At 45.0% G+C, this 25,826-nt stretch overlaps 1 pseudogene; it reads right to left on the reverse strand.

Moving 5' to 3' along the window:
• Positions 1 to 648: 648 nt before the first annotated feature.
• Positions 649 to 22,718, reverse strand: LOC120713229 (annotated as a pseudogene).
• Between the last annotated feature and the right edge of the window lie 3,108 nt (positions 22,719 to 25,826).

The raw sequence follows: 25,826 nt of genomic DNA on the forward strand, positions 1-25,826 counted from the left end.
CTTATAGAGAAAACAAACGGAGCTCACAGACAGTGACAGAACAAAAGCGCAAACCAATTGCAATGGTAAAATACAGAAGATTCACTTTTAAGCACCTGTAATTTTAGCTTTTGATGTGTATAGACAGCACTTGAAAAGCTAGAACAGCTGAAATCTGGATTACTATGCCTATATCCCAAAATGTATTACCAGTCAATCCAACAATTGTCACGGAAATTAGAGCAAAGGTTAGAGCATCTCCAACAGATTACTCATATCCCATATCCAAAACATATGTTCTTTCCATTACCAATAACTACTTTTGTGTTTTAGCCTTTTAGGTAATAGTTGCTGCAGCAGACTACCAAAATGCAATCACCAAGAATAGGGTAGACAAAAAACCCCTACATTTAGGGGAGAGAAAGGTGTGTTTTGGCAATTACCAAAAACTTATAGGTAATGGGAATTGGATTAGTAATCTGCTGGAGCAGCTCCATCACCAAAACATTAGTTGTTTAGTATTGGGGAGAGGGATAAATATTTTGTTGGAGATGCTCACCAGGGCAGGAAAATTACTTTATTTCTTAACTTAAATAAGCATGGAAACTCAGCAACAAACATGGTCATTGTGGCAACCACAGGATTCTGTATGAAAGAGAGACTGAAGCATTGAAACACCCAAGCAAATAGCAGATTTACTTGTTAATGATTGAAAGCAAAGTTAACTGAAAGCATTATGTATCTTAACTCCCCAGAGAAGAGAAGAACGTTCCAACATTGGGTAAACACACGTGAGCAATCCATCTTACATGTTACCCAAATGGCGCATCAGAAGCTGCGCTACAGTTTTCTCAAGCAAGATCAGTACATCCTGAAATCCATGATGGCGTGCAGATCACATGTTTACTGACAAATATAAACTAGTTAACTCATTGATTAACAATACGATATTAAGATGGACAAATGGGCATCAGTCCTCGCCCCAGAACTCCAGTTCATGCCTAGCAAGATCCTTCATCATCTTCTTGCCACGAAGATCTGGTAGAAGTATCACATAGTGGATGTGTACATAGATTAGAATCCAGCACAGTAGAAGAAAGCTTGAGTAAAAACTGAACAGCATGGCTTGCTTGCCAACTGGTAAAAGAAGATCTTATATGATGTAGCTGTACTTCGATTGAATCATAGCGTCTATAGCATTTGAAGGACTGAGGAATAAAGTAGTAAATTACTAGTAATATAGCACGGCATTGTAAACAACTATGAAACCAGATATGTGAAGAGAAGGTATGACTCACATGTACTTCCAGTTCGACGGACAAAAATCTTCTCCACTGGTACACTATTAGCTCTGAACAAAAATGCCAGCTTATGGATTCTTGCATCATCCTTAGAGCATTTGATCTTCACCATTTGAAGATGTTTGCAAGCAAAAGATCTTCCCTTAGGTTTGACACCAAATTCCAATGGCTTCCTGAGATTTAAGTTCTTTTGCAGAACAACATGGTTGTTATTACAGATGCACACATAATTTAAGTAACATACACAAGATACGAAAATGTTCATACCAGTTTAATTTCAAGAAAAAGCCTCTCCAAATTAGGTGAATGCTGCAGAAAGAAGACTAATGCATCAAAGTCAGCAGCCATACACCACTCACCAAGGGACAAGGTCTTCAGGTTGCTAAAGCTTGGGCAACTTTTCAGTTCTCTAGTCAGAATCACCTTCATACACACAAAATTGAGGTTTCAGCCTTTCAGCAAAGAACAATTGGAATTGAATTAACCTTCATATTGTTCGTGAAACCAATTATACAATAAGCAGACAAGAAGAATGCAAATATAGTGATATATAACAAAGTTGTTAACATCTTCAAAACGCAATGCATCTTCATTTACTAGTATGAATGTGTAAAGATTTTTTTGAGGACTAGCTATGCACTAATATGTAGGTGACAATTATTTGCAGGTATACACTGTTGCAGTAGCAGTAACAAAATACTTTTGGTAGGAAATCGATTAATCTGTGTAAGAAATCAGGGAAAGAAAATTATTTTCTTTGGCTGATTTCTTTCCTGCGTCAGCTAAGTAATCAGGTGATGCTACTAAAGAGCAAAATGTACAAAATAATAACACAATGATATATTGCCAGGAGAGACATTTTTTAGTATAAATATAAATGTGTAAATGGCAATTGTCCCAAGATTGATGTCAGGACACAATATTTCTATGAACTAATTCTGAGCTAATGCATAGACAGAATTGTTTAAGGAGCCACGCTGTTCCAAAAGTAAGAAATGGTGAACAAATCTCTTGTAGCACCATCATTTTGGTAGCCGATCTATTTCCCAGGCTCCCAGCTTACATTTGATGATGGAAAACATAGTATTACTCTCTATCCGAATTCTTTCATAGATCAGCTACAAGTACCAAACCAGTTGATGCTACTTTAGTTTAGGACAAAATGTTGAAAATGTGTGCATGGGACATATTGTGATCTGATGAGTGATGAAACATAGATACGGCTTTCATAGTAAATAGACAAGAAAAAGAGACTTATCCTGAAATTATATTTTGACATGTTGATGAAAATAAAAAAAATACTGAAGTAGATACAGACATAAAAAAAGGGGAGATGGTGGCTAAACCTCTCCAGCATCAGCTAGCAGCTCCAAACTTTTAGCATTTGAAAGGCTGTGAAGAACATTATGACCACCTAAAACTTTACTGTCACTGTGTCCAGAATTTTCACCATAGACCTTGCGGCTACCATCTTTCCCCGAACTCTGGCCCACACCATCATACCCAGTCTCATCACAATCATTTGCAATGTCACTATATTCAAAGGTGTTATCATCGCTTTCGATATCATTGCCTTTTCTGAGGTAAACCAAATCCATATCCAGCTCCAGCCTTGCACTTCCTTTTCTTACCATCACCACTGTCATCATCACTGGTTTCATCAACTTCATCATCATCATCATCCGTATCACTATCCAGTTCATCATCATCAGACATAACCATAGGTTTCATCTTGCGCTTCCTGTTCTTGTGATAAGCAACCTTGTCATCTCTGGTATCATCTGATTCATCATCATCAGTGGTTTCATCTAATTCGTCCTTGCTGAAGTCCTCAAAATCATCACTGAAACAGTAGTCATCAAGTACGATGGTGCCCGCAACAAGTGACCCCAAGTTCTTGAAAGATGGGGCTTGGCCGATTGGCTTCACGCAGCGCAGCAGCAAAAGGTTCGGAGCAGTGATAGAGAGGCCCCAGAACATATTGCAATTGACCATTGCCAAGGTCTTCAACGAGGAGGACGAAATCTCACTGCCCGAAATCAAGCAATCCTTGAGATCCATTTCTTCCAAAGATGGGCACCGGGAAGAAAGCTGCCTGAGGATGCTGTCGTCAAGCTGGGCGCAGGACAGCTTCAAGACCTTGAGGTGCCTGGAGACGAAGGCCGCGTGCTCCAGCGCCCGAGGCCGTCGCGATGCCCGATCAGGTGAACGACTCGAGCCCTGCGCTTGATGGCGGCGCGGATCCACGACATGGCGTCGTCCTCGTCGAAGGCGCCGTCGGCGTCGCTGGACCGCAGGCGGAGCGTGTCCACGGCCGCCGACGCGTCGCGGCCGCGGAGGAGGCGGCGCACGAAGCGCGGGAACTCCTGGGGTTAAAAGACAACACTGTTGAGCTTTAACACAAGGTACTGAACCTACTATTTACTCAAGATAATCCGAGTTCTGTTCTTCAAATCATATTGAACTGACGACACACCTTAATAGAGGCTGACGACAGCTTTATGGGATCGGAGAGAATCATGTTTTTTTCTTTTTTGGCCTGCCAGATGCGTTGCAAGTTCCCTGCATTAATGATGTTGCATTGATCAGTAAGACCTCAAACAGGTCTAGAAAGAAGAGTACATACTCGTCACATTGTACATTTCCGTTTCAAATTTCAATGGCATCTAGATTCACGTAGCTCATCAGTGGCAATACTCCTCTGCAGCTTCAAGTTTCGAAGGTCTGAAAGAAACAACGGAAAGTGAGTCAATGCAGAGATTTACACAGACAGAAAAATGAAGTTGAGGCTAGAATTACAAAACATGTAACAGCTCCAAAGATGTGTTGTATGACAAAAGAATGAAACAACAAAACTGCACAAACGCAAATATATGGACACAAGGTACTCACAGAAACTCCCAATCCGACGGACATAAATCTTCTCAAGTGGTACGCCATTGTACCTAAACAGCTGCGCTAACAAATGCACTCTTGGATCGTCCTTGGTGCATCTGATCCTCACCACACTAGGGTGTTTACAAGCAAACAATCCTCCCTCTGGTTTTATACCTCTTCCCAACGCCTTCTGGATGTCAAGGTTCTTTTTGAAGGATAAAAGAAAATTAACTTTATTAAGATCTGCTGAAATTGAGTCTTAAACCCTGGAATATAAGCATTCAAACACTTTTCCCACACATAAGAGTACATACCATTTCAAGATGAAGATAAAGCTTCTCCAGAATAGATGAATGCTGAAGTAAGAGAATTAATATGTCAAAGTCAGCACCTGTACTGATACACCACTCACCAAGGGCCAATGTCCTCAGGTTGCTAAAAGTTGGACAATTTATCTATTCTCTCCTCAGAACAACCTTCATATTTTGAATGGGAGTGAGTTGTTTATAACATAGATAAGAAAAACAAAAGATAACAACAATCCAAGTGCAAGGGCATTAGCCCCTTGAAATTGTTCAGAGATAGATGCCAAATTTATAAGATATAAGATATACATACAAAAAAATTGTACAAACACCAAGCTTGCAAAAGCATAGCCATCATACATAACAGTGTTGGACTTATTTATTTTGTAGTCAGCTGATTCACTTACTAAGCTTGAATACAGAGGTAGCACTTATAAGTGCTATTGAACTAAAAGATTAACTCAAGTCTTCTTTTTTTTTTCAAGTCAATCATGACTCGCCATTGAGATGCCAGCACCAGAATACCAAAGAACCAAACATCTTCAAGAGAATACATAGTGGATAATACAATGCAGTAAAACTAAAAAAAACTTCTTCTGCTAATAGGGGGAGAAAATGCCATGTAAACAAAATACTTTTATCATTCTGACATGAAGTATTGTAGATGAGGACCAAGGACTGAAGACCGAGAAGAAAGTAAATTAAATTTACACTATTTTGAGAAGAACAATGTTTACATGCACACATGCAAGCGACGACCGACAATAGCAGAGAAGCAGACCACTGACTTTCAACAAATGTAAACAGCATCTCCAATAAAATCCTAAATTTTATGTTCACAAAGTGATTAATGTTAACTTGCAACATTTTAGGAGTGGAAGGTGACATAAGAATTTTGGAGCACTAACCATTTAAGTTTTGTGAATTCATTGATAGTAAGAATATAAAAGGCCAGTCCCACCCCTAAAATAACCAATAATTGTGATGGAACATGTTGAAAGATTAGTGCAAGACACCCACAAATTTATGTATTCAAATTCAATAGGGTAACATGTCGTATACGCTTTGGATGAAGGAATTAAGGAAATAAAGATTTCAGCAATGAAATTAAGGAATGTAATGTCCTTATGTTGGAGCAAACCCCATCCACCCCGACGATCAGAGCTAGACCATGTTCACATGTCCTTATGGAACGTATGCATACCGAAGGATGTCATTTGGGCTTTGCAATGCCCATGCATCATTCCAAAGGTGCATGATGTCTATCTTCTCAGACATGATTGAAGAAATCATGGAAGTTTTCATGGACGACTTTTCCGTCTATGGAAAAACTTTCAATCACTGTCTTGAGAATTTAGATAGGGTCTTCCAACGGTGCCAAGAGAAGGACTTGATGCTAAATTGGGAAAAATGCCATTTCATGGTCCGTGAAGACATCGTGCTTGGACATCTTGTGTCTGAGAGGGGGATCGAGGTGGACAGAGCTAAAATTGAGGTCATAGAAAAGCTCCCACTTCTGGTGAACGTAAGAGGGATCTGTAACTTCCTAGGTCACGCGGGGTTCTATAGGCAGTTCATTAAGGACTTTTCTCAGATTGCTAGGCCCCTCACTGTTGCAGATCATTTGTCGCGTATGCCCATCACTAACATGCATGACCTCCCCATCAACGATTTTCTACGGGACGACATGCTTCTAAAGGTGATAGATTCTAATCCGTGGTACGCGAACATTGTGTACTTCATGGTTTCAGGATACGTACCACCCCGGCCCACTTCTGTTACTCCATCTAGTTTAGTGTTACTTGATTTCTACCTCCTCTAGTCTACTTTCCTGCTTGGATAGCAGCTGAGGTGCATGCGGGAGAGGGAGTTCTCGCACCGACTTCATGAAGTTTTACTTTCTTTTGAGGAGTGAGTTGACCGGGAGTCCGGGATGCCGGAACAAGCTCGAGTCGCACCACAGGAGTAGTACCACCCAAACCTTTGACAACATCTTTAAGCTATCTAATAAGGGTGATGTGCTACATTGTATGTGAGCAAATTTAGAAATTACTGAAGTGTAGATAAAACTATATGAAAATAACAAATGAATCTTACAATGTTTGGAATTGATCCGCGTGTTCGATAGCCCGGTGGCAAGGCAATGGCTTCATGGAAGTGTACGCCTCGCTGTTGAGCATCACAATCGTAAATACGGCCACGACCCCTACCACGGCCTCCACCACAACCACCACCACAGAACATCTAGCAGATATAAATCGATTTCATATGATTTAATAATAGTACAACATAAATAAGAAAAGGCTATATTCAATACTACAAAATAAATATGAAACATATGAGTAATGAAATTTGTAGTGCAACAAAAAATCACTAATTCATGTACTCCCATTCACATTTGAATGAAAAAAGTTCTAACCGTAACCCTAACAGGGGCTGACAGTAGGGCCCCAGGTGTCAGTGGGAGGCCACCCAACTTGGCCAATCGGGACGGGGCGCGCCATGGCCGGCTTAGCGGCACGGCGGCGGGGGCCCACGGCCTAGGCCCTGGCGAGGCTACGCACATGGGGAGGAGGCACGGCAAGGGGAGGGGGGACACTACTACAAAAACTGATTAACCGAAGCGTTTTAAAAAGGGCTCGGAGGCGGGCTAGAAAAATAACCACCTCGGTTAATGGTCTGCATTAACTGAGATGGTCAATTTTTATTAACCGAGTCAGTTATAAAAAACCACCTCACAAAATATATTAACCGAGGCGGACGACTTATAAATGTCCACCTCAGTTTAATAGTCTATTTTCGGAGGCGGACTCCTTATAAAGGTCCGCCTCGGTTAATGGTCCAAGCCCATATGAAGCCCATATGAGGCCCAATAACTATATTCATATATATAGTGAAGTTAGTGTCATCTCCATCCCTCACTCTCATTCCATCCCTCTCCCAGCCGGCCGCTGCCCCTCTCTCTCTTCCTCCCTCCTCCCTCATGCCCGCCCTCCACCCCATCCTCCTCCCTTCCCCCGCCCCTCCCATGGCGGCGGCGGCGGCGGCGGGATTGCGGCAGTGGCTGGATGGCGGCTTTCCTCGCCCCCTCCTGTAGTCCTCCCTTATCTCACGCCCCCCATGGCGGCGGCGGTGGCAGAGGTCGGTGCGGCCTCGGCGCGCGAGCGGCGGCTCTCGGTGGCCGCGGTGGCACGCTGGTTCCGGCGATGGCGCCCTTCCTGCGTCCTCCCTGGCGGCGAGATCCGGCGGCGACCCTCCTCCTTCCTCCCCAGGTAGCGGCGCACCCTCTCGAGGCCTTGCACGGCGGCGGGAGGCCGGGCATCCCGGATCCGGCGGCGGCGAGGTGGGACGCGGCAGCGGTGGCGGGAGCTTGCGGAGGCTACGGCGGATGGGCTCGGTGGGTTTGGGATGCGCTCGCCGGGCTTTTCCCTTTTTTTAATTTTTTTGATTAATTAAGGCGGGTAGCACAACCGCCTCAGTTAAGGTCACTATTAACCATGATGATAGTTCCCAGGCGTTTGCCATGCCCGCCTCGGAATAGCCTTTTTGACCGCCTCGGAAAAGCTTTTTTGTAGTAGTGGGAGGAAGAGGAGGGAACTCCCCAAGGGGAAGAGGAGGTGATGTCTGTGTGTGCGTGGATCCGGCGTGGTGGTGCGTCGGCAGGCTGGTGCAGAGGTAGGTCTAGGGGGCGGGGTCAGGGCGGCGGCGGCGCGGGTCGGAGCGGAGGAGCGGCACCAGAGGGTCAGGGGCACGCGCCGGGGGTTGGGGCGGCGGTAGATCTGGCGCGACGGCGGAGAAGGAGGTGGAGGTGGCGGCGGCGGATCCGAAGCGGCGGTGGAGAAGGAGGTCGGAATTTTGGCAGGCTCCCGGCGTCTGTTCGCGCTCGCCTGGGAAACTAAAAAATTTCTCTAAGTCTTGGTATATATAGGAGTCCCATTTTTAGGGGCGGGAGGGGGGCCAGCCCGCCACTAAAAATGTATTTGAAGGGGCGGGTGGGGGCCCGGCCCACCTTTACAAATCTTTTTTCAAATTATTCAGAAAATTGGATTAATGCAAATAAAATAGTAAAACACATGATAAAATTGTGAAACTTTTACCATAGGCATATTATGATATGTGTAACATAGAACATATGTCAGAGAATATAATGAATAAAAGTGTTGAAACAACAATGTATACCTATATCACACTATTATCTCATACAACTTAAGGCTAACTTTGTGTTTTGAACACCCTTTAACTCTAAACGTGTTGAATTGTATTTTTCATATTTTTTTTCTAGTTCTACAGGTCACTACATGCTTATGGTAAAAATTGGACGTTTTTTGAACTGTTTTGCAGCTCTATATGAATTAAATGAATTTTCAGAGGAATTTTGAAAATGATTTTTATGGGTGGTCCGGGTCCCCACCCGCCCCTGAAAATGAAGGCATTTTTAGGGGTGGCTGGGGTGAGCAGTCCCTAAAAATAATCAATTTTAGGGGCGGCTCACCCTCACCCCCTAAAAATTGCACCAGTTTTCAGGGGCGGCTGAGGAGGTGAGCCGCCCCTACAAATATCATTTTTAGGGGCTGCTCAGTTCTACAGTACCCGCGCCCCCTACAAATCGTTTTTATAGTAGTGAAATAACTTTTGGTGAAAAAATAAGCCTTTTGGGTGGAAACGTTTTCCTTCTGTCAAAACATGGATCTCCACCTTCTTTGGTCAAACATTTTGGCCTGACAAGTGGGACCTTCTTGAGGGGTTCTCTGAGCCTAATCTTAGTGAGAAAGAATTTTAATTGTTTCAACTTTTATAATATAGATACAAGTCAGATCTTTGCCTTCATAAAAAATAACTTAAGGTAACCCTCCAAATTTGCCTTGAAACTACTCACCCTTGCCATTATAAATAATAATGAATGTGGACCCAATCAGTCTGAGCTCGAAGAAGGAACTCTCCGACATATCCATTTGAACTTATTGTGTTACATCATCCATAGAACGCATATAAGCAACTAAATATTCATTTCAACTACTCAGGCAAAACTCAGTAATGCTTCCCGCTAAGACTTGGACCTGGCCAGTCTACGGATCCAGCCACCACCAGGGCTCAATGATTTTGTGAAATCTAGACGACTCGGCCGGTCCTTTGTCTACATCTAGTTTCTCTAGAAACTCCAACAACCAATCGGATTGGTGGCGGGCAAATAGTTTCTAGGGTAGTAGCCTTCCGAAAGGGAAGTGCACGAACGCGCTGTGAAGTGTGAACCCACGACCCAGTTAGCACGGATCGGGACTTCGAGGATGCCTAACGTGACAACGAGAAGACCACACGAAACGAGAGACACAACGCTTCTCTATCAATTTGTACGTTGCCCAGTGGAAAGAATAATCAGCCGACGTTCCAGAAAAAAGAATAATCAGACGAAAATACAAGCACCAGTGCCGAGTAAAAAATTCGAACCCCTCAGGTACACATCTTCCACTGGAACTAACATAGCCCGTCAAGCATAAGATTGCTTTTATGATTGCGTACACTTCTCTGTACTTCAAAAACATGCTTTTTCTTAACATTAGTAACTTCAGATTATCTCTAGTTCTCAGTTAGCCTATATTAAAAAATATGGGCCCCACCTGCACACTCATTCGTGAGAGCTAAGAAGTTTTGCAAAAAAGGTTGTGAGAGGCTTCACGCCCTAGTTTTAGACGCAGCGTAATTGAGCGCTTGATGCCTACTCATCTATACGCCGGCTGACTGGGCAGATGTGCCGTTTTGTTCCATCATTCGTGCATCTGCACCACCCCGAGGCTGCTCTGATGAGGACATCGCTGCATCGGATGCGTACATGTTGAAGTCCGACTCGTCTTCAACTTGGACTTCGTTTCCTTCTCGGATTCCAGAAACAGTCTGCACCAAAAACGACGCCATGGCCACATACGGAGTCTGTTTGAGGAGATCTTTATATGGTTGGAAAGATAATTTCATAACCTTTCTAACGCCATCAGATTCAGGTCCATAGCTTTTCGGAGTCGACGGGAATTCATGAAACAATTCGACATACAGAATCTAGAAAGGTGATGCGCCACCTCTTTTGGGCCAATGACCCGTGTATCGTGTCGGGCCTTCCAGTGGCGGATGCACGTTGGGAGACAAGGGGGGGCTGAAACAATAGAAATGTTGATTTGTGTAAAGATTTAATAGTGATTTGGGACTCTTGCTACAGTGTTTTACATGTAATTAGGGGAGCTTAGGGGGGGCTTGAGCCCCCCTAGCCCCCCTCCTGTATCCGCCCCTGGGGCCTTCAGCCCAAGTTGTGGGCGCCCCTCCCTGGTCGCCCCAACCCTAGGACGCCCTAGCTCTTCTATAAACTCAGCAGCCGCCGCCGCTTAGACTTGGGTTTTGTTTAGTCTTGAGTTTTCCTTTGAGGAACAGACATTGCATCGTTGTATCTGTGGCGACAAGTCCTTATACATTGATCCAGTGCCCCCGTTCTTGATCTCCTCCACTGTGTCGATTAGTCCTTTGGAATCGAGTTCTTGAACCCCACTTTGATTTTCGCTGCATTCACATCTGCAATTTCGGATTGCGTGTTTATCCTTTCTTGCTAGTGTTCTTCGATTCGCTTGCAGGAAAAGCCTTCTCGGCGGGGTCAATCAAGTTGTGCTTGGTTGATAACCAGCGGAGCGGTGGTGTAACGGTTGCAGGCTTCGAATTCGTGTCTGATTAGAAGTCGGATCGCCAACGTCACGTACTCCATCAATCGAATCTATCCTACCTCTCGGAAGATCGGGCCGCGTCTACATCATGCTCGATAATTCTGAGTAATTAAGTTCCTGACCGGACCTGGCCCTAAACTGCTTACTGCGCATGATTCATGTGTTCCTGTTTATCCTAAAAGCTCTAGCCATCACGCACGTGCCACTTGATCAATATTTTGATCTTGCAATTTCCCAATGCCCGATAGACCGGTTATAAGATTTTCAACTGCTCACTAAAGCTTCAAGGTTTGGTTTTCTTCGGCTTTATTATCTTGATAAGCTAGTAATAATTCTAGAAATCTTGTATGCTTGGATTAGTTCAAATTACTTTTCTAAACTGAACTTGTTGAAATCTTACTTGCTCTCTACTACTCCCTCCATCCCAAATTATTAGTCATTTTGGCTTTTCTAGATATATCGATTTTGCTATGCACCTAGATATGATATACATATCTAGATGCATAACAAAAACTATATATCTAAAAAAACCAAAACGATTAATAATTTGGGATTAAGGAAGTATGACACAAGAGAACTCAATGGATTATCAAAAGTAGCACATTAAAATGGAGTGTTGAGTGAAAGAATACTTATATTAGCTTAGGGCCCCAACTTGCAATTCGCACCGGGGCCTCAAATTTTTGGAGACGACCCTGTCCTTGTCAAGCTTGTTCACGTTGCCCTCGCAGATAATATACATGGATATGGATGCATGAAGTGGATGAAAGTGGTAATCTGAACTGTTAGAACAAATTTAATATTTTAAAATAGATATGTATAAAATTGGATGGTGATCATTTCTTATATTATCAAGCACATTATTACAAATAAGAATAACATTTTGCATAAATTATTTTATGCATTATTTGCTCCCTACAACAAAAAAAAGTGAAAAAAATACCGAATTTGTTTCCGAATCCATACCGAATTTTATATCTATCATTTGAGAAAATATAGGATGAATTTGAGGTTTACCTTTTATGAATCTTTACAAGCTCAATGCTCAAAACAAGAATACAAATTTGTATACAAGATTCTATATCCTATTTATTCGCAATTAAAGAAAAACGACCAAAAAACTGATTACCGAATAATTACCGTTTCCGACCGTTTTCAACCCTTTGCATGCATGTTCCTGCAGCCGGACCCGCTGCAGGCCTGCAGCGTCTATCCTATTCAGTGTCATTGTTGAGCTAGCACCATGACAAACGGCCTTGACTGACTTGTAGATGCCCTCGCGAGCCACTTGGATATTGATGGTGTACCAGATCACTACTGGTGATGGAAGATTGTAATTGCTGGGCCACACGGCGTGTCTACTTGTACACAATGTCTTGTTCGTTATAACACCCCGTTTCCATCACCTAGGACTGAGTTCTGGTGCTAGTGAACATTTCATCGCTCGTCCTACTTGTGAGGAACCAGCCCAAGTTAATCCCATTTAATCAAGTTATCATCCATTGATCAACTAGATTAAAAAGGGCCAACCCCGATAGTCCTTGGAATGTGTTATGAGCGACGCCCAAGATTTAAACACACTCCACTGGCACAACATGTAGACATCGTCACACAAGCACAACCGTACATAGAGTTTAGTTTACATAAAAGAGGTTCAAGTATAAGGACATCAAGTTTCAGAGTTTGGCAGCGGAATGTTCTACTTCGCATACACTCCATACATAGTGCAAACTAGAAGGTTAACACTATATGCCGATAGTGTCCTTCGCATAGCCACCGGCCATCTACTCCTCACCCGCACCTCCGTCCGCGGTGTAGAAGTACCCAAAGACAGCCTCCGACTACGGATCACTTGCAACAACTTTAACGATAGCACCATGAGTACGAAGGGTACTCACAGGGCTTATCCAATATGGGTATATACTAGCCCGACCTCAAGGAGAATGCATTTGGTCAGTAGTAAGGATAGGGTAAGGTATTTAACTTTTGCATAAAAGCATCTAACTTTGATTAAGTTGTAATAAGCAAAAGACATAGCATTTATGCTCTCTAAAGCATGCATCAAACAATTGCATAAGTAAAGTGCTCATAATTCATAAGCTCAATCTTCCATGAACTCCTTCACGAACTTTACATTGGAGCGAACCTCAAAGAGCATGCTCATGACCGAGAGCGCAGCTATTGCAATAGATTATTAACCCTGCAGGGGTGTACAACCTTTCCCACACGGGAACAAGACCAATGACCATACCCACGGCCAAGGATAAGTGTTGATTCATGCCTCAACCTTTCACACAAACACAACCAACTATGAGCGAACGGTCGGGAAAGACAAGTGCACTGGATCTGCCGATCACACTCCATCACAACCCGCACCGAATCCGATCAAGGCAAGGTGTGACTCATGCTAGTTGGCTTACCATCCCATTATGAAGCATGTGGTTTGTACGAAAAAACGCTCAAGAGACCGGCGACCAAAGAGACGGTCCTTAACCAACTCAAGCAAGCCTAACCATTTGAGCTCCATCTCAACATAGCCCTACCATACTTGCCCAAGTCCGAATCATTCTTCATAGTTGCTCATATGTTATTCATTCTTGACTAATCATGTGAAAATAAACATACATCCTATAGCTCGCGAGTGGTGGTGACCTTGCCACCTCTCGTCTTGTACCGTAGCTAAGCATGGATAAACATATAGTTCGTGACATCTATTCAAGCATACTCATTTAAGGATGATATCCTAATCAAGGTTGATAATGCATTAAATAGGTTCTAAACAATCGATGATATATATATATATATAGTAACTCATGCGCAAACAAGACACATATACTTCATTGATCCAAAATAGGGTGTAAGAAATGCTTAGGTGCTTGCCTTGAGTCTCGACAGGAGTGTCGTCTCCAACGAACACCGGCTCACTCTCCACTTGCTCCGGCGTCACGGTCTCTACACGAGTGCAATGATGTTTGATAAATACACATGCCATGAATGATGGTTATGATATGCAAATGATATGAGGAGTTATGATTTAACATTGCAAAACTATGATAAAAGAGACTAGATAGGTAGTACATAGGTGGATTAATCTTAGCTAAGTGTAGGGGTAAGGAACTACTAAATGCGGACCGTCCGGTTTGGGAGAAGCGGACCGTCCGGCTCTAAACGGCGGACCATTTGGCGGACCGTCCGCCGGCCAACCGCGGACCATTCAGGGTCAAAAAACATAGTTTCTGGGTGTTTCTGTGTAAGGCTGAAAAATGACCTGCGGACCGTCCGCCCCTAAGTGGGAGACCGTCCGCCTCACAAATTTTGAGAGGCCGAAAAAGTTCCAGAGACTCTGCTGGTTGGGTTGGGACTTGCGGACTGTCTGCCGATAAGGGATGGAGGGAGAAGCTTGGGAAGCTCCTAGCTCCAAGGAAGAAGATGAAGTCGAGGTGGTGTAGCTCATCGGGGTCGATCTCCGGCGAGGCTTCGGCGAGGTGGAGGTCCTTCAATGGATGGAGGAGTGGTGGAGCTTATCCATGGCTTGGAGTTGAGAGAGAGAAGTTTTTGAGTGAATGGGATGAGGGAGAGAGCACGGGGTGCTCTGGTGGAAGAGGAGGCGTGGCTGATGCATGGGGTCCGCGAGGGGGTACGTGGCGCGAAGTTTCTGTGCGTTGGACACGCACGGAGGTGCACTAGCGGACCATCTGTGGGTGGGGCGCGGACTGTCTGGGGTGTTGACGTGGCATGGCTTGACTTGGTCGTGGTTGAATAAAAAGGGGGCTGTGCTGATGAACTGAGGACGGTCCGCCCTATAGGGGGAGACCGTCCGCCCTTATAAATTTTAGAGGGCTTAGCCCCAAAATTTTATCACTCCTAAGTGTAATCTAATCATAGTTAATGCTTGATGATGCACATGATGACATGATTAACCTCCTAACTGGTTTAGGGATGTTACAAATTCTCCCCCCCCTTGGGAAAATCTCGTTCCGAGATTTTGCTAAGGACCTAAGGATATGCGGACTGTCCGCTTGGGCCAAGCGGACCGTCCGGTGGCCATGGAAGAATGTTTACACAGAGATGGTGGAGTTCCAGCCCAAGAATGTGGACTGTCCGCCGGTAAAAAACTGAAAACTAGGTGTTTCGGGATGGTTCTGGGTAAGTCTGGGAAATTCTACTGCGGACTGTCCGCCCAAAACTCGTGGACCATCCGTGGTTCAAAGTGGCCGGTGGCCATGGAAGAATGTTTACACAGAGATGGTGGAGTTCCAGCCCAAGAATGTGGACTGTCCGCCGGTAAAAAACTGAAAACTAGGTGTTTCGGGATGGTTCTGGGTAAGTCTGGGAAATTCTACTGCGGACTGTCCGCCCAAAACTCGTGGACCATCCGTGGTTCAAAGTGGTGAAACACACAAGTTTCGGGAGGGTTCTGTGTAGGATTTTTGAGACAACGGCAGACCGTTCGGGTTCAAAAACTAGACCGTCCGCAGGCAAAAACGGCTCCGAAACAGCAAATTGCAAGTGTTCTGGTGGGGCTGAAAAATTGAAGGGCGGACCGTCCGCCCCTAGGGGGCGGACCATCCGCAAGTCACGAAAAAATGCCCAGAAAGAGCCCAGATTGGTGGTCTTTTCAAAGGTATATGGTTCCAACCAAAGTAACAACTCAATAGATCATGTAACAACCATCCTATAATCACTAGAAGATCATAAACAAGCTGAAATAATAGAAAGGGTCATGTGTGCACATACTCATCCATAAATAACTCATGGTAAGAATTCCGAAGTTGATCTTCTTGTTCCCAAGTTGCTTCTCGCTCGGAATGGTGACTCCATTGGACTTTCACAAACTTGGTGACTTTGTTCCTAATCTTGCGCTCAACTTGGTCAAGAATTCGAATAGGATGCTCTTGGTAGGAGAGGTTGGGTTGGATATCAAGATCCTCATAATTGGTGGCTTCCATAGGAACTCTTAGGTATTTCTTCAATTGAGAGACATGAAACACATAATGGATAGTTGATAGAGATTGTGGTAATTCCAATTGATAGGTGACAGCCCCACACCTTGCCAAAATCCGAAATGGACCAACATAGCGAGGAGCAAGCTTGCCTTTCTCTTGGAATCGTTGAGTACCCTTAAAAGGAGTGACCTTGAGATAGATATGATCACCAACTTGGAAACATAGTTCCCTCCTACGGCGATCTGCATAATGTTTTTGGCGAGATTGAGCCGCTCGTAATCATTCTTGAATGGTTTTCACCTTCTCCTCAGCCTCCATGACAATGTCCGGACCAAAATAAACTCGTTCTCCGGATTTTGACCAATTGAGAGGAGTTCTACAACTCCGCCCATACAAAGCTTCAAATGGTGACATTCCAATACTTGCTTGATAACTAATGTTGTAGGAAAATTCAGCAAAGGGTAGGCATTCATCCCAACTCTTCCCATAAATAATGGCACATGATCTAAGCATATCTTCAAGAATTTGATTCACTAGCTCGGTTTGTCCACCGGTTTGAGGATGGTTGGCTGTGCTAAATGTGAGCTCGGTACCCATGGCATCATGAAGACCATTCCAAAACTGAGCGGTGAATTGAGGACCTCTATTGGACACTATGGACTTAGGAACTCCATGAAGACAAACAATCTTTGTGAGATAAAGTTCAGCATATTTGTCAACGGTATATCTATCTCTCACCGGAAGGAAGTAAGCTGATTTTGTGAGACGATCTACAATGACCCAAATGAAATTGTACCCATGAAGAGTACGAGGTAATCCGGTGATAAAGTCCATGGATATATTCTCCCATTTCTAAGAAGGAATAGGAAGGGGTTGAAGAGTTCCGGCCGGTTTGAGATGTTCGGCTCACCCTTTGGCAAACGTCACATTCGGCTACATATCTTGCAATCTCTCTTTTCATGCGAGTCTGCCAAAATTTTTGCTTCAAATCTTGATACATCTTGTTGCTACCGGGATGGATAGAAAATTGAGATTCATGAGCTTCTTCAAGAATTTTCTTCCTAAGCTCAGAATTTTTGGGAACTACCAAGTGTTTCCCAAACCAAAGAATCCCTTGACCATCGAGTTTGAAATACTTGAGCTTTTCTTCACTAATTCTAGTTCTAAGCTTCCTCATGCCTTTGTCTTCATGTTGAGCTTTCTTGATTTCATCAATGAGGTTAGAAGTGATAATTAAAGAAGTAAGTGACCCATGCTCTACCATAGTGAGGTTGAGCTGCCGAAAATCATCACAAAGTGTGTTGACTCCGGATAGGGTAAGCAAGCAATGGCATCGCACCTTTCGGCTCAATGCATCGGCAACTACATTGGCCTTGCCGGAATGATAATGAACTTCCAACTTATAATCCTTGATTAATTTCAGGCACCTTTTTTGTCTCATATTGAGTTCCGATTGAGTAAAAATATACTTGAGACTTTGATGATCGGTGTAGATATTGCAAGAATTTCCTAGAAGATAATGACGGATATCTTGAGAGCATGAACAACCGCTGCTAGCTCAAGATCATGGGTGGGATAATTTTCTTCATGGCGCTTCAATTGACATGAAGCATAAGCAATGACTCAGCCTTCTTGCATAAGAACACAACCAAGTCCAATTCTAGATGCATCACAATAGACATCAAATCCCTTAGTGATATCCGGATGAGCAAGAATAGGAGCAGTCGTGAGTTTGGTTTTGAGAGTTTGGAAGGCATTCTCACAAGCATTGGTCCACTTAAATTCCACACCCTTCTTTGTCAATTCGGTCATAGGCTTAGAGATTTTGGAGAAGTTTTCAATGAACCTACGGTAATAACCTGCAAGTCCAAGAAAACTCCGGATTTCACTAGCATTTGTGTGTTGCTTCCAATCAAGCACATCATTCACCTTACTCGGGTCAACTGCCACACCATTTTCAGAAAGAACATGTCCAAGAAAAGCCACTTCCTTAAGCCAAAATTCACATTTGCTAAACTTGGCATAGAGACGATGATCACGAAGTTTTTGAAGAACAGTGTGAATATGTTCGGCATGCTCTTCCTTGGTCTTGGAGAAAATGAGAATGCCATCAATGAAAATGACCACAAAGACATCAAGCTCTTCAAAGAAGATAGAATTCATCAAGTACATAAAATATGCCGGGTCATTGGTTAACCCGAAAGACATAATCGTGTACTCATAAAGTCCATATCGAGTAGAGAAAGCCGTCTTGGGAATATCTTCCTCTCGAATTTTAATTTGGTGATATCCCAAATGGAGATCAATCTTGGAAAAGAATTTAGCACCAACTAATTGATCAAATAAGATGTCAATCCTAGGGAGAGGATATTTATTCTTCACGGTCACTTCATTCAATGGTCGATAATCCACACACATCCTTAGACTATCATCTTTCTTCTTGACAAAAAGAGCCGGGCATTCCCAAGGCGAGGAGCTCGGACGAATAAATCCCTTGTCAAGGAGAGTTTACAATTGCTTCTTCAATTCAACTAATTCATTGGAGGCATTCGATAAGGTCTTTTAGATACCGGGGCCGTCCCGGGGAGTAGCTCAATAACAAACTCCACTTCCCGGTCGGGAGGCATCCCCGTCACTCTTCGGGAAAAACATCCGGAAATTCACATACCACCAGAATTGCCTTTAACTCTGGCAAAATAGTAGCATTAAGAGCATGAAGTTGAGAACCAAGTTTCTCATGGAGATAAAGATTAACCCGCACTCCGGAAGGGTGCCTAAGTTCAATAGAGTGAGGATTGCACCGAATAACCCCATCATGTTTAGTCATCCAATTCATCCCAATAATGACGTCCAATTCCTCTAAATCAATGACCACAAGGTTCACTATGAAAATCAGCCCTGATACTTCAAGTTGAGCTAAATTGACCACTTCCTTAGAAACTAATGTTGCTCTGGGAGCATCAATGATAAACGGAGTGGGTACTATCCGGATAGGAAAATTATGTTCTATGGCAAATTTTCTACTCATGAAGGAATGAGATGCACCGGAATCAAATAATGCTCGAGTGGGTTTAGAATTGGTAGAAACCATACCAACAAAAACTTGCATGTCCTCACTAGCTTCTTCCACCGTGATATGATTCAACTTGCCACGCTTGGAATTTTGACCATTCCTCCCATCTTGGCGAGGAGGAGGAGTTGGTGGGTTTGGAGCATTGCCGGCTCCACCCTTTCCTGGAGAGGGACAATCTCTCGACAATCACGAGAGATGTGGCCTTGCCCACCACAATTAAAGCATGGCCCACGGGAGGTATTTTCACCACCGCCTCCCGGCTGCCCTGGAATACGAGAAGGTTGACCTTGGGGAGCCGGAGGACGGCGTGCCATCCACATGGGTTGAGGAGCACCAAAACCCGGCTCACGGGGTGGGGGAGGAAGTCCCGTGCGGGGGCGTTGCGAGCCACCACTGGTTGAAGAAGAGGCAGCCCGCTTGCGGTTCTCCATATCAATCTTGCGGTTCTAATTCTCAAATGCGCTCATCTTGTACTCGACCTTAATTGCCTTGCTAACCATATCATTGAAATCCTGAAAATCTGTGGTAGAGAGATGAGATTATAGCATCAAAGACAGCCCATTCATGAAATGATCTTGCTTGTTCTCATTCGTGTTGACATCTTCCAAGGCATATTGGGCAAGATAATTGAAATCATTGACATACTCCATCATGGGCTTGTTGCCTTGGCGCAACTTGCGGAATTCATCCCTCTTGATGTTGAGCACACTCTTGGGAATGTGATATGCACGAAAAGCCTCACGAAATTCAGCCCAAGTCACTTGGTGACCTTCTCCAACTTGTGCCTTGTATCGATGTGTTGTCGGTCAAAACCCACCGACGAGTAGTGACAGGCAACATGAGGAGCCGGGAGGCTGCTGGGGCACTAGCTGGCACCGGTCCCTCGGTCAACGGCCCAGATCCTGGCACACACCGTCACTTCCGGAGATGCAGGGCGTGCCACCTGATCTATACCCGATCAGGAGGGTGCGAACGTGTCTTCGACGATTTGCCTACAAGCACAGACATGTGTAAACATTAGTCCGAGCCGTGGTCGGCTCCCCGGGACGACTCTTGCATCAGCTTTAAAGAGCCGATCGAGTCCCGGTGTCAGATTGGATGAACATATCCAGATGGTAATGGATAAAGCAAATAACTGCGAAAACTGCTTTAATTAAATCTAGCTAATCTAATCCACGATGGTAAAAGCTTCACTGCTAGATCAGAACATCCTACACATAGTTAGGCCTAACAAGCGTAAAAGATAACCAAACCTTGACCAGAAAAGAGGCCTAAGAACAAGCGAAAGCCGATTCCCGGATCAATCCCTATTAAGATCAAGGCAAAGCATCTAATACGTCGCCGGATCGTCCAACCCGTTTGCAAGGCCTAAACTAGCAGATATTACGCCAATTCTTAAGTATAAGAACTAACCATAATAGATTAGATCTAGTAGATAAAAAAGGAGCAGGGTGTCATCTCTACGCGACTAATTCCATGCAACGAGAATTAGTATAAGATTAAAACATGATCGCGCAGAGATGACATGATGTTCATAGATGATAAGCAACAAAAGCACGATGAATCTACTAAAAATCATGCTATGAAAATCAGGATAACTAGCACTACTCGCCATCAAAAATGCTTCAGTACGAGTAATACCAAGGTAAAAGCAAGAACAACGCTGCCCTGATTGCAAGAAGCGATCAGGGCAGCATGGCACTTACTTGGACGAAACCGTAGAATTAAGGGTGGCGGTGCGCCGAGAGTTATTGTTTGCAAAACGTGATGACGTTCTTCTTTTTACGAATATCATAGGGTACATATTTATAGTCCGGAGACTTGGAAAACAATCTAAACTAACGCGTCCAAATCGGACTCTATCTCTAACTCAAACTGAACTAAATCTAAAGATACATGGCCCACATGGCCCAAACGCTCACGCAGGAGCCGATTCGCAAGCCTCCTTTAATTTCTTCATTAAGCCCAACTCACTCGCGGCCCATTAATTAACCTGTTAATTTATGGCGATAACACATGCCCCCCAAGTTTCAAAGTATGAATGCTTTGAAACTTTGTATAGTCGATGCCTCAATCTGCATGATGGACTCAGCGCCTCGACTCTTTTGATGCTGCTCTTCTGATAGCTGATGCTTTACTGATAGCCGACGCAAAGAGACGAATCGACTTTACTCCTCCTACTAAATAACTTGGATCCTTTGAACAGAAAATAACTTCACTCATCAAATGATTCTCTCAAATCGCTCAATGTGTATGATTCCTCACCAAAGCATTATATTGCCTCCTTTCTCCCTATCTCTAGTATGGCTTTTTGTGGAGTTCAGGGTAGGGAATGAAGAGGTAGCATACTCGGGCCGCACATGTTGCAAAGTCAAAGACCGGATCCAATAGAGAAAGCAAGTCATACAATCAGATCAAGATGTGCATGTGTGTGGATTTTGTGGCTGGAACTCGCATCCCCTTTTGCAGAACTCTCCCTTTTATCTTTTGCTGAGATATGAGTTGTCTTTCATTTTTCTTTCTTCTTTTTTTCTTCTCATGCTTTTTGGGGCACGGACATTTATATTTTTTCTTCCTTTTTTTACATAGCCCAAATCTTTCTACATGATGAATATAAAGAGTTCTATCAAAAAAGGAATGGAGCATTTTTATAGATGGAAGGCATATACTTGTGTAACTTCCAGTGTAGAAGTCAACATATGAGTGGTTGAGTACATGGAGTGTACGTGATCTTGATCTTAAAAATATGAAGCGAATCTCACAAGGATCACAAGGAATTTGACAATGCTCAATGCAAACACAAGCAGCATATGTATAAAGGTTTTAAATATGTATATATGGCTCTGGTAGGAATTTAGCATATCACTGAGGAGGTAAGCTATTTAATTTCAAAATTCCCAAGTATTTTGCAGTAAGAAATAAAGTTTGCTCGTCATACCGGTATCAGTAGTGTTGGCGGCATCGGCAATTTGTTGGTGATCTCCTGTAGCTTCCCGATGCTCTCAACAATTGGTCGATAGAATAGATCCTGCTCTTTTTTTAGAGTAAAATGCACGGGGGGTCCTTAAACTAGTTGACCTGTTCTATTTAGGTCCATAAACTTTGAAAGTGCATTTTTAGGTCCACAATCTATTTAAGTGTGTCACTTGAGGTCCAAAACACTTCTTACCAGCGTTGACTACCTATGTGGACCGCCATATAGATCCAACGTGGACCGTATATTTGCACATCACCCCTCCCATGCCGAGCCCTCCTCAATTCTCCCCCATCCTTTCATCTCCTCTGCTCCCGCACCGCCGGGCCGCTGAAGCCCCGCTGCTCGGCTCCCGCTAGGCCGCTGCGCGTGCCTCGTCGTCTCCCGCGCGTGCTGCCCTGCTACACTGCTCGCTGCTGCGTCGGCGTCCTCCCGAGCGCGAAGCACCTCTGGCGGACCCCGACAGCACGTGGCGTGCGCGCGGGAGGCAGAGCAGGGCATGGGGCCTAGCGGCGCGCACCAGGAGGCGCGCGAGGGTGAGGCCCAGGAGCGGCACACGGGGCATGGCGCGGGCCTACAACAGGGGAGCGGCGCGCGTCGTCTCGGGCTTGTAGCAGGGGAGCGGGAGCGGCGCGCGAAACCAGGCGGCGGCCAGGCGGGCCGACACGGGACCAACGGCGCGCGGGAGGCGGAACGGCTGATGCGAGCTCGTGGACTTGCCGGGGCGCGCATCCAAGCAGGAGCAGGCGCGCGGATCCGGGCAGTAGCTGAGCAGGCGGCGACACGGGTCTTTCCCGACGCGCGCGAGCTCTCCCCATCCGGCAGCGGTGCCTCCCCAGCCTCGGAGCAGTGCTGTGGCGCGGATCCCCGGCTGATTGAGTGCGCAGTGGGTAGCAGAAGCACGGAGCTCCAAACCCTCCCCCAAATTTCCTTCTGTTCCTCCATTGCCGCCGCCACGAGCTCCTTCCCCGACACCGACCACCGTTGATTCGTCTTCTCCGGTGAGCCATTCGTCGATTCCTTGCACCCACGGCTCCTCCTCCCTCCTCTCTACCTGTTTGAGCCCTCACCCGGCCCTTTGCCGCGTTGTGCAGAGCTCCCGGCGTCGAAGCTCCGCCCGCCGCCACCATCCTCCATCTTGGGCCGCCTCCTCGCCACCGTTACCCGCCCTGCGCCCGGCCGGTGAGGCTCGCCACACCCCCACATGGCCCATGCGCGCACCATCCCTACCCTTGCTCGCCTCCCTTGCTGCCTTGTCGCTCACCACCGCTGGTCCAGCGCCGGCCGAGCCGCGCCACGCAAGGCCTGGGGGAACAAAGTGTAGGGATGGGTAAGTTTGGGAGAGGAAAGGGGTGATTTGCAAATATACAGTCCACATTGGATCTACATGGCGGTCCACGTAGGCGGTCAACGCTGGTAAGAGGTGTTTTGGACCTCAAGTGACACACTTGAATAGATTGTGGACCCAAAAATGCACTTTCAAAGTTCATGGACCTAAACAGAACATGTCAACTAGTTTAAGGACCCACAGTGCATTTTACTCTTTTTTTATATGCTGGAGGTGATGGCAACGCATCGGTTTTCCTCATTGTCCCTTGAGGCGATGGCAACATATCAGCTCCCCACACTATTCCTTGAGTCAACAGATAATAACAGGCGATGACAAAGACGATGAAGCGATCATAGCAAGAGCCGACGCCATACGCGTAGAAGCCATCCATGCCATAGAAGGGTTCCTAAACTAGTAGAACAATTCAGAGAACATTTAATGTTGCCTGTTAAATCTGAAACTCGTACCTATTAATAACATCTTAAGTCGATGGTTACACATCGGCTGTCTTGCTTCTCATATAATTTTTACTTGCTGGCCAACTCAACGTGTTGGCCTCTCTCACTTTTTGCTTTTTTTTACTGGCCAACTCAACGTGTTGGCCTTTTATAATGCAGCCAGATGGATCTCATCGGCTCTTGTTAGTCGCCTTCCCACATGCTCGGAAAATATTTCTTGAGGTGTTGGCCATTGACGGCTACAGGAAACTTGACACCATCTAATTCTTCAAGCATGTACGCATTTCCAGGCAGGACCTGATCAACCTTGTACGGTCCATGCCAAGTAGGAGACCACTTACCATACTTCCTGTCTTTAGTTCCCAATGGTAGCACTGCCTCCCAAACTAGGTCTCCAACCTGGAATTCTTTCGGCTTGACCTTTTTGTTGTATGCACGTGCAACTTTAGCCTTGTTTTCCTTGATCTTCTCAAGTGACCAAAGTCTTAGCTCTGTAAGATCCTCCACATTATCGCTTATCAAAGCTGCCTACTCTTTAGCCGATAGATCATTCTGAAACTCAACACGCCTTGATCCAGTCGTGATCTCCCATGGCAACACAACGTCTTGACCGTAGACCAGATGGTATGGTGACTTCTTGATGGATCCATGACACGAAATACGATATGCCCACAAAGCCTCCGACAACACCTCATGCCAGCGCCTAGGATATTCATCGATCTTCCTTTTGATCAGCTTGATAAGGCTCTGGTTGGATGCTTCAGCCTGTCCATTATCCTGGGCATAATATGGGGATGATCTGATCAGCTTGAACCCCGTGTCATCGGCAAACTTTCTAAATTCCTCTGATATAAAGACCGATCCTCCATCGGTCATAATGGTCTGAGGAATCCCAAACCTATGAATGATGTGCTCTTTAACAAAACTGATCACATCTTTCGATGCCACCGACCTCATGGGTACCGCCTCCACCCATTTTGTGAAATAATCTGTGACAGCTAACACCCATTGGTGACCTTTGCTAGATGGCGGGTTAATCTGGCCAATCATATCCATGGCCCAACCCCTAAACGGCCATGGCATAATGATAGGATTCATTACTGATGCCGACACCATCTGAATCTTGCCGAATCTCTGACATGCCTGACATCCCTTGTAATATTTAAAGCAATCCTCAAGCATGGTAGGCCAGTAATATCCCGATCGTCTAATCAGCCATTTCATCTTATGAGCCGATTGATGAGTACCGCAGGCTCCTTCATGAACCTCATGCAAGAGCAGATTTAACTCCGAAGGCCCCAAACATTTAAGCAGCAGTCCTTCCAAAGTCCTGTAGAACATGTCGTCCCCTATCAGAACATACTTCATAGCTTTGAGTCTTATCCTTCTGGGTGCCCCCCGAGCCGAATCCTTCAAATAATTGAAGATATCGGCTCTCCAGTCTCCAGGTTCTAGAAACTGAACCTCTACATCGACTCCATCGGCTGTTTCCTTGTATCCGGAAGCCATCTGTGCCAAGTCATTGGCTTCACTGTTCAAAGTCCTTCATATCCAGTGGAAATTAATGTACCTGAATTGTGACATCAACTCACGGCACTGCATCCATATCGGAAAAAGAAGCTCGCTCTCACATTTATATTCTTCCGTGAGCTGAGAAATCACCAGTTTCGAATCCCCAAATATTTACACTGCTTCTGTACCAGCTTCCAGGAGTAATTCCATCCCCTTGCGAACGGCCTCGTACTCTACCAAATTATTGGTGCATGGAGTAGCCATCCTGATGGAAAAAGAATAAGTCGCCCCACTAGGCGATACCAAAAGAATTCCTACACCGCACCCATCATCACAAGCCGATCCGTCGAAAAACATGGCCCAGGCACGTACA

The sequence above is a fragment of the Panicum virgatum genome, chromosome 6K, assembly GCF_016808335.1.
Source record: "Panicum virgatum strain AP13 chromosome 6K, P.virgatum_v5, whole genome shotgun sequence".
NCBI lineage: Eukaryota > Viridiplantae > Streptophyta > Magnoliopsida > Poales > Poaceae > Panicum > Panicum virgatum.